The sequence below is a fragment of the Lissotriton vulgaris genome, chromosome 2_1 (genome assembly GCF_964263255.1).
Source record: "Lissotriton vulgaris chromosome 2_1, aLisVul1.2, whole genome shotgun sequence".
In the NCBI taxonomy this organism is placed as follows: Eukaryota; Metazoa; Chordata; class Amphibia; order Caudata; family Salamandridae; genus Lissotriton; species Lissotriton vulgaris.
In genome coordinates, this window is record NC_141687.1 from 450181212 (window position 1) to 450195332 (window position 14121).

General features: G+C 44.7%; 1 protein-coding gene and 1 pseudogene across 4 annotated transcripts in view; both read left to right on the plus strand.

The window, feature by feature from the left end:
- Positions 1–14121, plus strand: part of GULP1 (GULP PTB domain containing engulfment adaptor 1) — a 2138858-nt gene that overhangs the window by 65447 nt on the left and 2059290 nt on the right. The window lies entirely within an intron of this gene.
- On the plus strand, positions 3335–3753 carry LOC147730580 (large ribosomal subunit protein eL27 pseudogene; annotated as a pseudogene).

A 14121-nucleotide genomic window follows, 5' to 3' on the forward strand; every position in this document is an offset into this window, starting at 1 on the left:
TACACAAAATCCTGTTAATTGGTATGTGCTGCACATTTACTACTGCCACTGCCTGTAGTAACACAAGTGCCTCTATTAAAGACCCTAGGAGGTTCCTATTCATAACAGGACTTACGCGTGACTTGAGGAAACCTATCCTACCCCATCTCATAATGCTGGAATAAAGAGTGGTAGTCACATAAGCTTAATCTAAATACATTGTGATAACCTTCCCTGCTCCTTACTTAAGAGCCGCTATCAGTGCTAATAATTCTGTCGCTTTTGCAGAATAATGTGCTGGTAATGTTGACTGCTCTACAATCTGGAGTGTGGAGTGTATCAGAAGAATCATGCTGTTAAGCTCTGACTACTGCTACACCTGTGTGTCTTAAGCCTGTATCCTGGTCAATAGTAGAAGAACCATCAACAAAATAGATAAGGCTACCTGATATATGATCCTCTGTTTCTCGACTAGGTTCATTAGGCAGGCACGTTGGTTGCACAGTCATGCACATTGTACTCCGAGTCTAATATAGGATGGGCAAAGAAAGTTGCAGGATTCACTATCTGACACTTCAAAACTTCAAAGATGGTAGTCACCCTATATCCTGACACTCTCTATGTAGTTAAGGTAGCCTTAGCCTTCTGAATGATACCTCGATTGGGAGCACATTTGCCCCTAGTTTGGCGTGCTTATACATGGCCGATTTTGAGGGCATGACATTTCAATCTTCTCTGTAATTAGGGCGTAATTATCTCAGTACCCTCTGAACACCACTGTCCTGATTATTTGGACAACACCTAAGACACCACTCTAAGATGGCCGCCAACCACAACCAGCTTTCTCACGTGACACGCGGTATGGTGCTGTGTCCGGTAGTCCCCTCAGAAGGGATCCGCCCCTTTACACAATAAAATACATGGCCACCGACCAGAAGCTCACTACCCGGCCCCGGCGGAGAGGGGTAGGCTAATCAGCGTTGACACAGGAGTTTTGAAGTAAGGGCTAGCAGCGCGCGCTTAAAACAACGCTTCCTGGAACATTTCCACTCATGCATAAAGCGTTTCAGCATTAGAGCGATTGCGCACGGATGGGGCCAACACATTAACTCGGCAAACTTCCTCGCCGCTTAGAACAATGCTTCCTTGGACATTTCTCATCAGGCTCTAAGCGTGTCAGCTCTAAAGCGATTGTACCCGGTAGGGTCCATCATGGTAACACATTAACACGGTAAACTCATTCACCGCTTTGAACCATGCTTCTTTAAACACTTCTTAAAACACTTCTATTTACGCGTTAAGTGTTTCAACATTAAAGCGACTGTGCTCGGTAAGGGCCGGAATGGACACACATTCAAGCGGTAACTTGCTCACACACGCTCGGGCGGCTGTTGTGCCCTACGAATATGGCATTTGGCTGCAAGACGGACAGGAGTTACCTCGGTACACTGCGAAGCTTAACCTTGCTTGTTAGCCTTGTTAACTTTACGCTTATTGTGTAATGCTTAACCCGCCAGTAGTTTTTAAACAACACCCACCTTACTCGATGGTCACTGTTATGGGCATTCAACTGGAGGATCAACATTATGGGCACGTTTACAGCTATGGGCACCTAACCAGAATTTCGGGCTGTTGGCTTATCTTACATTTTCCGCCACACTGACAATAGATTCTTCACAGGGGGAGAAGTATCAAGACCACTTTACCCTCGTAATGCCTCACTTTCTGCCTCCCAGCCACCATGTTGGGCAGTACGGCGATTTGCCTCAATATTATGGTTTATTATGACATCTTACACTAAGGGAACATAGACTCATGGGTCTCCCCTCCAACATTCCTAGATCATGTCTCCCTTTACGTGTCAACTCTCTATGTATGTGAGAAGCCTGTATTTTCAAAACGTGCAGCATCTCCCCCAACACAATTAAGGGCCGGCACTGGCTGCCACTCGAGGAAGAATCCGTGTTTGTGACATCTAGTATGTTGTTCTCTCTCTCTCTCTCTCCTTTTGATCACATCTAGCCTTAGCTACAGAGGCTTCACTCCCAATGTATGACCCGCTGGGTACTGTTGTTACATATAAAACATGACCAATAGGTGAGTTTGGTGTCTCACGAGACCACCCAGAATGTTGGTTCATTTGGTTTTAACTGTACTCATCCACAGGGGCATGCCGCTCACTGTGCTCTCTGTGGTGAGTACTCACTACTGTTTTTAATCACATGCTAGTGGCACCCTCACTAGTATGTGACTGTGTGTATCAGGTCACGTTGAGTTTGGTTGTTGTACCTTACCTGTTTTGATTGGCTGCCTTTGTCTCCCAATTTAGGCAAGGATCAGTGTAAAACAGGTATTTCACTCCATAATCTGTAATGAGTTATTGATACTAAGGTAGATCAAGTTCTGTAGACAGATTATTTTCTTTGATAGGTCCTGATGAATCAAGTGTCACTGTACTTTAGTGAGAAACATGTCGACCGCCCTCTACACTTACTAGTCTAGTCTCGAGCCAGGAAACATAATTTTCCACCGAGTACAGACCAGTTTCTATTTTTAAACTGAAGCAAGGGACCCCCGGAATAAAGTTTGTTCCTGATACCCTTTGCCTCATTTTAACTCACTGCTCCGTCTACATCAACCACTGCTCCGTCTACATCAACCTGGCCCCTCACCCGCACTTCACCTACAGGCAGTTGGATGAAAAGATCTCAGCTAAAGAGCCCCTCTTAGAGGTGTTGCCCGTTGGGGATTGCACCGCCTACCCAACGAGGTTCATTGCCTATGATGAAGCATGACACCTGCAAGGGTGTGTGAGGCCAATATTTGCAACAAAATGGATACCCCTCGGTAGGATCCCCCCGATCTTTAACCCCAACTTTACACTTATGTGACCTGCACACACACCCTTCCCAGGAACAGCCCAGTACTGTTTTGTAACACACTATTAGAGTCCTGTAATCAAACACCCGTTGTCTCACATAATTACAGAGACCAAGAATCATCTGCATTCCTTTAACCATTTCTGGCTCAGTCATTTGCCGTATGGATGCGGCTCATTCAGTGTTTACTTGTCCACCAGAAGTTGAAAAGTAATTGCCCTACATAATGGCCTTCCTCCTGACAGTACTGGACTTGGTCTCTCTATACTTTGTATCCTTTCTGTGCATGAGTGACTAGAAGAGAATTGGTTTATTTCCTACACTGCTGCTCTGTAGGACTGCAAATTTAGTATCTCAACGACATACTGCAACAGTGTACTGTCACACTAGAAATTGGACAAATCATTTTCACCGCTGTGTTAAAAATGCTAGGGAACTGCTTTTCTTTTGAGGGCGGCCATCAAGCTAGACCAAAAATGGGTAAATGTATTAAACCCGGGAAGGCCGTCTTGGTCCTGTGAGGTTGATACTCTAGATGTAAAGCTGTCATAGTGAGGAACATTGTTGATGGCACATCAGACAGACCTTACAGTCATTCCCTGGTTGCAGGCATTGATCGTTATCCACTTAAAGTAACAGCCATGACGGGCAAAAAGAAGATTGTAAGCTATCTAAAATTAAGGCCTTTGTAAAGGTTTGCAACTACAACCACTTGCCAACCAGATACTCTGTTGATATTCCCCTTGATAAAACCATTGTCTATAAGTATGTATTCAGAGACCCTGCTCTTAAACGAAAAGCCGGACGTAAAGCCAAAGTGAAATGTGAGGAACGATACAAGACTGGCAAGAATAAATGGTTCTTCCAGAAGCTCAGGCAGGTTCTAAATTGGTGACAGTGGAACATTGAGACATTATTAATCACGTCTGTATAATCTCCACAAAAAAAAATGCTAGGCAACTCACAATACCCTTGAGACAAACAAGAATACAAATACTGACACCCGAACTAAAAGAACGCTGTCAAATAATGGCTGTCTGGATGAAGAGGGGTGCTAAAAAAGGCATTCTGCAGATCCATACCAGAGAAATATTTAGCATCCTGAGGAATAATTGTCAAAAGGATGGAAGGGTCAGGAACAATTGGAAATTCTGGTACCCCTACATCATTCAGGTCTTGATTCTTGAACTGTATGCCAAGAATTACCCATGAACTTCTTAACATGGTAAATCGGAGTGTTATAAGGAGACACTCCAAGGTAAATTACTCCTTGCTCCAACAATGCCTGTATAGTAGGGGCAATACCATCATCTGCTTTATTAGAAAGAGGATACTGCCTCGCCCTGCTAAGATAGCACCTTTCTTTAATGTAATTTGGAATGGTGTAGCAGTAGAAATAAGGCCTACATCATCAGGACCCTTCGTCTACACAGTGTCTGGCACTTGGGACAGATCCGCTTCCCTAACAGAATTGAATCCTCTACCTGGTGTAGGTGTCCTTATTTCCATCACAATCTTCAATGGTCTGTCATTCTGAAAAGCATAACTGTTTTCTTAGAATCATCATCTTCAAACAGTTAGTCATCCTATATCTTTCTAACCATTTTTCCTGGCTCAATGAATATAAAACATGCCCATAACACATGGTTGTGGCGAACTGGCTATTAGAACCCCATAAGTTGGTGTTACCCCTGAAGCGTTTATTTGCAATATTAATGTGGTATCAGACATCCAAGACTCTTGCCCTTGCCGCCAAAAAAGGAATTATTTTGGCAACTAAACCTCCCTTCCTGGCAACTCCGGTGATTCAGATATTATTGTATACACTGCTATGGTAAATGCCTCCCTATCAGCAGGTCGTGCTCTTGATGCAGTGGGGCTAACATAAACCTTTTCTCTATATCACTAATCCAGGATGAAGACTCTTATTATTTACTCATCGATGGGGCCCATAACACCGAGAGTCACACTCACATTCACACAGTTTCCTGAATCGGTGATAAGTTAGACGAGCTGCAAGACATGCAGGGTACCTTATTAATGAAAAATGGTTCACCAGAACATGAACCGCAGGACTTACGATAGGTTCCCAAGCTGTCTGTCTGTCCCTCTAACCTACTCGGACATCTCCCTCCTGAAATAGAATTTCAGCGACGGTTTTGTTTGTTTCCCCACAAAGTTTAAAGTCTAAAAATGGCAAAGTCTCTTGCACCATAAAGAAGAAAATTTGTCGCATGGCATGTTGTGTAAAGGTGCGGAAAAGAAGCGTGCAATTAGAAATCATAAGCACCAGCACTCTTTATGTTATGTTATTATGTTATGTTATTATATTTTGTATAGCGCACAGATGCCGCAGCCAAGAGGCGTCCCGGCGCTTTTGGAGATGAAACACACAACACAACAGAGAGGACCAGAAACACTGAGCTATACAGAGGAGAATAAATGGGTTTTTAATTCTTTCCTGAACTGAAACAAATCAGGAATGGAACGAAGTGAGGCAGGCAAAGAGTTCCATAATGTAGCCGCCATCACTGAAAAGGAACGTCCACCCATTCTGGACTTTTTAAAACGAGAAATAATGGCCAAATTAGACCCTGCAGACCGAAGAGCTCTTGAGGGGACATAGTGGAGAATGGGCTGGGTCAGAATAGGAGGGGAGCCCAAATTGAGAATTTTAAAAGTAAGGCACAAAGCCTTGAACTTGATTCTTTGGCCTACTGGGAGCCAGTGTTGGTCATGGATAGTGCTGTGAGCAGAAACAAATTTAGGGAGGCCGACCAGCATCCTGGCCGCCGCATTTTGTACCCGCTGAAGACGGGCTAGCTCAGCTTGATTAACACCCAAAAACAGGGAACTGGCATAGTCCAATCTGATCAGCACCAGAGCTTGGACTATGATCTGCCTAGTGTCCGCGTCAAAAAATTTAAAAATAGGCCGTAGGCACTGTAGAGCGCCAAAACAAGTTCCCGCAACACGCTTGATGTGGGGAATAAAAGACAATTGATCGTCAAGCCATACGCCCAGATTTCTGACTTCGGCTACAGGAGTGGGAACAGGACCCAATTCAGGAGGCCACCATTGGTCTCCCCAGAGCTCACTGTCCCTACCGAAAAGAATGACCTCCGTCTTGGTGGCGTTAAGTTGTAAGCGATTGTTCTCCATCCAGCCGGCGACAGCTTTGATGGCTGCCTGAAAGGTGGGGGCGTTCATGTTGGAGTCGCCATTAAGTGACACCGCCAACTGTGTGTCATCGGCGTATGACACTATTGTAAGACCAAGACTGGCAGCTACCTGCGCCAGCGGTGCAACATACAAATTAAAAAGGGTGGGGCTAAGAGCCGAACCCTGTGGAACTCCCTGCAGAATGGGGCGTGGGGCAGAGATGTAGGGAGGTGTAGAAACTTTAAAGGCTCGACCCGTAAGAAATGATCGAAACCATTCAAGCGCTTGTTCTCCAACTCCTGCCTCCACGAGGCGGTATAAAAGGATGTGGTGGGAGACCGTGTCGAAAGCGGCACTTAGATCCAAGAGGATCAGTGCCGCCATCTGACCTTGGTCTAGTATTTTCCTGATATGTTCCACCACCGCCAAGAGAGCGGTCTCGGTACTATGACCGGCTCGAAACCCATTCTGGGAGTTGTCCAGTATGTTTGCTTCTTGCAGGTGGAAGGATAGAATCTTATTGGCGTGAGCTTCGGCTAATTTAGCCATCCAAGGAAGGAGGGAAATAGGTCAATAATGCTCTGATTTGGAAGGGTCAAGAGAAGGTTTTTTTAGAATTGGTATAATAGTTGCCTGCTTCCAAGCAGTGGGGACACTACCAGTTCTGAAAGAAAGATCAATTAAGCTCTGCATCGCCGGGTAACAGCAATCGGCGAAATTGCGAAATTGCATGGGTCTCATAGGGTCATCCGGAGAACCAGATTTAACTTTGATCGTCAAATTTAGGAACTCCTCTTGGGTAGGACCTGGAATGGCTAATAGGGATTTAGAGACCAGAGGGGCACTATTAATTTCCCTGACAAAAGGCATAGCAAACGACCTGTATATGGCCTCCACTTTTTCAACGAAGAACGAGGCCAGATCTTCGCAGTGTGTCATGGAAGCAATGAACGTGGAGGCAGTTCTTTTGTTGGTGAGGTCCTTGCACACCCTGAAAATGGTCTTGGCAGGGTTAGTACTGTTTTTTATTTCTTGTGAATAAAAAGCAGCCCTGGCTGAACATATGGCCCTATGATACGTCCTGATGCAAGATCTATAGGCTGCTTTAAGATCAGTATCATAGTTTCTGCGCCAAGCGCGTTCTGCTTTTTTACAAGATGATTTCAATACCCTAAGGGATTCATCATACCAGGGACTGGGGGAGCCAGATTTGGCCTTGCTCCACCTAGCTGGTATAAGGGTATCCAGAGACTGCTAAAGCCACTTGCAAAAGTCGTCATAACCACGGGATACTTCCTCAGGAGGTTGAGGATGGTGCTGCAGCAACAGATGGTGAAAGTGCTCTAGGTTCAAGTTTCTCCAAGGACGCTTAGGAGTCTTAGGCAAGTTGTTATTGGCTAGAGGGATGTTAATAGCAATATGCGTTTCGATCAGATAGTGATCAGTCCAGGCCATAGGCTTGGGCTGGAGCACTTCAATATTAGAGGAGATGTTTGTCAGAAAAGGATCCAGCAGGTGTCCGCCGACATGAGTCGGGAATTCAACCCGTTGGACTAATTGAAATGCCTCAAGATCAGAAAGCAAGCTTTGGACTGGGTTGGAAAGTGGGGCTTCCATATGGAGGTTAAGATCACCAATGACCGTAAAATTATTGGTTTTCGAAACTAAAGAGGAGACCACATCCGGAAGACTGACACAAAAAGCTCCATCAGGACCGGGAGGCCTATAGATTAAAAGTCCCGCAAAGGTGAAATGGGGACTTACAGTAATGTTGAAGTGCGCACTCTCGCATCCAGCTATAGTGGTGGGAGACCAGGCACACGAATAGCAAGTTTTTACCACGACTGTGATGCCTCCACCTCTACCATTACGATGGGATGAGTGCATGGTATAGCCTACTGGGAGGGCTAAGTTAATCACAGCCATTGAATTGTCGTGAAGCCACGTTTCGGTAAAAAAGAAAATATCTGGATTTTCATCATTAATCAGTGAGAAGACTTCTAGCGAGTGGCAGGCCAAAGACCTTACATTCAAAAGAAATATTTTGAGAGGCGAACTGATATCTGAGCCCCGTACATGATCAGTGGTGCGAGCTCTAGGGGATTTAGGTTGAAAAAGCAGGATGGGTTGTGGTGCCGGGAGAATGAAGGAACAAATAGGGCACTGATAAGGACCACAAAGAGGATCCAAAGTACCATGGCGGCATCCACTTACCCCTCGGCGCAACGCGCGTAAATCAACAGAAGATATCATCCTGGAATGCCAAAGTGCCCTGCCAGGCCCTGCCTAGCGCAGACGAGCCAGACGGGCAGGACTTTGGCTGGACTCAGGCGCGATGAAGGCGCTCCCGCTGCGCGTCACCGCTGCGCGACCGATAGAAGGCTCAAATAGTCTCAGCAGGCCGAAATCTCGCGAGAATGCGCGAGAGTGCCCCAGCCCGATCCAAGATGGCGCTCAAATTAGTCCCCGGTACCCCATGATCCCGGACCCGCCAGAGGCAGTGGTGATGGTCCCCAAGGGGGGTTTTAATGTGCAGGAATGAGGCCAGGGGGGTCGCTACAGTTAAGAACAAGGTAAATTAACCAAAATGAACATAAATACAAAAACGGGATGTTAAAAGCAGTAAAGCAGGCGAAAAGCGCAGCTAGCGCTAGCGAGGTCGGTGTAGAGTGGTCACCTTCTCCAGGCTGACCTACCGTCTCTCGCTGCCTCAAATAGTCTCAGCAGGCCGAAATCTCATGAGAATGCGCGAGAGTGCTCCAGCCCAATCCAAGATGGCGCTCAAATTAGTCCCCGGTACCCCGTGATCCCGGACCCGCCAAAGGCAGTGGTGATGGTCCCCCAAGGGGGGTTTTAATGTGCAGGAATGAGGCCAGGGGTGTCGCTACAGTTAAGAACAAGGTAAATTAACCAAAATTAACATAAATACAAAAACGGGATGTTAAAAGCAGTAAAGCAGGCGAAAAGCGCAGCTAGCGCTAGCGAGGTCGGTGTAGAGTGGTCACCTTCTCCAGGCTGACCTACCGTCTCTCGCTGCCTCAAATAGTCTCAGCAGGCCGAAATCTCACAAGAATGCGCGAGAGTGCCCCAGCCCGATCCAAGATGGCGCTCAAATTAGTCCCCGGTACCCTGTGATCCCGGACCCGCAAAAGGCAGCGGTGATGGTCCCCAAGGGGGGTTTTAATGTGCAGGAATGAGGCCAGGGGGGTCGCTACAGTTAAGAACAAGGTAAATTAACCAAAATGAACATAAATACAAAAACGGGATGTTTAAAGCAGGCGAAAAGCGCAGCTAGCGCTAGCGAGGTCGGTGTAGAGTGGTCACCTTCTCCAGGCTGACCTACCGTCTCTCGCTGCCTCAAATAGTCTCAGCAGGCCGAAATCTCGCGAGAATGCGCGAGAGTGCCCCAGCCCGATCCAAGATGGAACATAAATACAAAAACGGGATGTTAAAAGCAGTAAAGCAGGCGAAAAGCGCAGCTAGCGCTAGCGAGGTCGGTGTAGAGTGGTCACCTTCTCCAGCCTTATACCCTTTCACTATCTTTCTATACCCAAAATTGAAATATTTAGGGGTTGCATCCAATCCTGATTGGTCTAAAGGAGGGGTGGTGGTGATCACCTTATGTCCTCCTTGCTCAAACCTATTCGCAAAAGTCCTTACTCATTCCAGGCGTTCACATGACTTTATCGAATGTTCACCTTAATAATTTATTACACTTATTTGTATCTTTCTCTTGCAGTCAAGTAATTTTCATCCTCTGTAACTCAGTTCCTTCATCCGTTCTCCTGCTTTTAAAATAGTTTATTTGGCACAACTCCCGTTGCAGGCCAGGCTGGCCTTGACATCTCTCACTGCGGGCATAGGCCATACATTTGTGACTTAACAGCCATTTCTATTCATGCTCAGGGGCCATCTTTAATTTCTGTGTACCATCGCGTTCAACATCAGTCAATTTCAGACAAGGCCAATCAGGCCCAAATGGAAACTAATACGAAAGTAAACATAACAGAAATTGGATAAAGAGTATAAGCCCTTCTGTTTACCGCCCAATATTCTAATTACCCATGTTAGCAATACCTAGCAGAAGGGACATTTAAAGCAATTTTACTTACCATCTGCATTCTATGCCACAATACAAATCTACCACATACACAAATACATGCAATTTACTCTTTATTTTTACGTAATCACAAACCTATGTTAGTTTGACTCTTATTTCATTAATAAATTAGATTTTGGCAAATAGTAGTTAGTTTCCCACGTGGTGTCTAAATATAAAGGAGCATTTGTTGATTAGTTTACATGCTTCACACAATTATTATTATTAACACCTTCAATGCTACAGTGATTCATCTTGGATGCTGCACTCCCTTGAATCCCATTGTTCATGACGAGCTCAGCTCGTCATGAGCACACGAGCAGTGTACTGCATGACGAGCTGAGCTCGTCATGAGCATGGAAGGTGTTAAAGTTATGAGGTAATTAATTTCGAAGGGGTACCAAAACATTTTTGTATTTCCCCTGCACCATCACTCTGCTTAGAACAAATCATAGTACCATCAGACTCGAAATGAATGGTCATATTAAACTTTGCCATAGGATCTCTTCCTAATAAATTAGCTGGGGCAGCTGGAAAAAACAGTAAACAGACATCAATGTGCCTCCCTCCTGCATCAATCTCCACTGGAACCCTCATTACTTCCCAGAGGATCCTTGTGTGTCGATTGATGTATTAGAAATTGCAAGGTCTCCCTCTCTAATACAGGATTGAGTTCTTCCTATATGTATGAGGAATGCATACCCCTTGTTATTGATAGCTACCTTCACAGTGGGTTCCTCATATGGCCTGTGCCCCACTGACAATACTGGACACATATAAATACTTTTTGGCACCCTCATTGTATATTCTCCCACACAATATATCTAGGAAGGATTTTCTCCTCTCACAATTACAACTCCCTGTCCACTTTGAGGTGGAGTCGCCATTAGGTGTGTTTGGTTATTCTGCTGTGGTGACACTCATTGTGCTTGGGGCATTACTTGTTGCTGCTCATTTTGGAGGGGTGTCTGAGGCACATATATGATTTGCAGGGTTGACTGTGTCTGTACTGCTGTATTTCCTGGCTGAATGTAAACTCCTATCCTTCCAGTTTGCTCATCTTATCTCCTAGTTCTGCAGTCTCTAATAAAATGTCCATATCTCTGACAGTAAGGACATATTATATCCATCCTCTGGGGATCTATCCTACTACTTCCTCCTCCTGCTCTACTACTTCTCTGTGCTCTTACATTATTCTGTTGCTGTGGGTACAGCTGTTTGGTGGTCCCTGTGACCAGTCCTACATGCATTGCAGTGGTGGCTGCTGCTCCAGCTCCTTCCACTGCCATTTTCTGTTATACTAATGTTACTGCTGCTCTCTCTGTTACGTCCTGTTTGTTTGTTTCTTTCTCCAGTTTTTTCTTACATAAATGCATTATATGTGACAGTATCTCTCTATCCAGGGCTTGGCTTCCAATACCACAATGTTTTCAAGATTATCTTGCACATGAGAGGGTACCCCTTGCTTTAATACATTGTGAAATGACACAGCATTTCCTCCTCTTACTTTCTAACCAATACATGCTTCTTGGGTCCATTTTTCTTTCATTCTACTAAGAAACTGAGTGGGGTTCTAATTTGGCTACATTGACTGGGAGATGAGGGGTCCATTGTCTGGCCTGTCAGGGACACATTTTTCTATGTTGATCCCAATTTACTGACCTAACTAAGTTAAAGGGGGATCCATAATGTAATGTAGTGTAGTGTCTGGGTGAGGGTAACCTTTCTCTAGATTTCTGAAAGACAGGATCTGTTTCCTCTCCTATGAGAGGTCTAAGCAGACTGTTTATATCTTATACTGCCAAGGTGATGCCTGCAGTTTGCTTTTCAAAAGCTCTAATCCATTTCCTTGCTCCTTCTGTAAGTGGCAGTAACAATTTCTTGAGATTCTCCTTTTCCATTTGAGGCCAAGGAACATAATGAGCCCCCTGGACGTTTGCCTATTAGTGGGATCTGATATATGGGAATGGCAGAATGTTAGGGATTGTGATGGTGGCATATTTTTGCTACAGGCACAAACATTTCTGCAAGTAGGCATAATCCCAGTCCAGATCTCCCTCTCCATATAGACTGCAATCCTCTAAATTTGGCATATCACGTGGATCAAAGAACACTTCTTGTGGCCATGGTCTCATCTGTTGAGCTAACCTTTCAGTCTATTCTGTGAAATTATCCACATATGGCACAACATTGTACCAACTATTTTCTCCTTCAGCAACTATGTTGCTAGGGGTGAGATCTGCACTGAACAAAACTGATTGGGCATTCATCTGGTGCACTGATCTACCAAGTAGTGTCAGTCCGCCCATAGCCTCACACGATTCCATCCTGGGGTCTGGCTGGCCATGTGTTACCTGAAACTGCAAACAATTGGCTCTGTTGTTTGATGTTTCTTAATGCTAGAAAACATATCCTGCTCTCCTTCTCTAGTATAAATGCACGAATCTATCTCCTTGCTCTCTTTGTGTGTGATCCAAATTGAAACTGTTTTTTCTTGAGTATTAACATAATAATTAGAATACCTAGCCGTTGAGGGTTGAAGTAGTTCTCCCATACTATCTACACGCCTATGCATAGACTCTATTCTATTTGTCATACTCCCAAAATGTCCCTGAATCTGTCCTGAAAGTTGTCATACTACACTTCTTTCCTTACTTCTCTTGCGTCTGTCCTACACTCACTTCGTGATTTTGGGTGAAGCTATTACGTTCCCCTTCCTCTGACAGGGTGGTAAACTACCTTCAGTCCTAGCACTTCCTTGGGATACTGGCCATTGCACCATACTCGCAGCTCTGTCCATTTTGTCACTCCACCTAGCACGATCTGCGTTTCTTCACTGGGAGTGGACATTCATTCCCAAACCACCCTTCCTGTTGTGTCTCTTCTCTGCAACAAATACGATGTTGAATATGAAACATGGACTAGTCACCACTGTCTCCTGGCCCTTACTCTTCATCTTTATCCTACTGGGGAGAGACCGAATGGAAATGCAGTGGAAACTGCACTTCTAGTTGCCCAGAAAACTGGGAGTCGCTCACTTTTACTTCCTGTCCAGGAGTACTCTTTTGCTAAGGTTTAGACATCTGTGGAGCGACATTAGGAATAAATTTTGGGGATTGTGAAGTGGTCTCAACTTCAGGGTTCTCAAATCCCACTACCGCTTCCTGTAGCTGTATGCATAGATAAATACCAGGTACCTTGGGGGAATTGCTCATAGGAACATATGGGGGTGAGGGAGCAGGCTGGGCAATAGCCGTATAAACTTTTGCGGAGTCCTTTCACTTCTTACGAAAGACTCGCGATAAGGCTAAGGTGGCTCCTCACTTCTGCAATTTGGCTCCTGTATGTTTACTTTTTAGATGTGTAACAATATGTTCTAATATTTTACCATCAAAAGTCCCTTCCTTTGGCCAGAGATACATGTGTATCTGAGTGGCGTTAAACCATTCTAAACAATATATTTGCAATTTTCTCTGATCTCCTAGAACGACCTTTTGCAAATGCTCTATGGGAACCTACAAGATCACTCGCATTTCTAATACTTCTACCATTTTAACTTGTATCCCTCTGGTCAAATATTACTTTCCACTAGTTTTCATAAACAAGAAAATTCCACAATTCTATCTTGTCAATCATATATTACACATTTACAATAACATTATTCAACAACATACAAAAACATTACACATCAACATCACTCTTGGCCACTTTTCTATTCAAGCACACACACACACACCTACACGTGTTACCATCCTCGTGGGGACTATGTGTGAATACCAGCCTTGTGGGGACTAACCTTTCCCAATGTTTTTAAAATACACTAATAACAGAAAAATGTTAAGAAACAATTCATTATACAGGATCCTGCTTCAAATTTGCAAATATATTGTTATTTAATCGTGCGCACAACACCATCCTTGTGGGGACTTGAACACGTGCTACCATCCTTGTGGGGACCTAGTCTGTAACACTATTTGTGATTGAATACAGTCAAAGGTACAT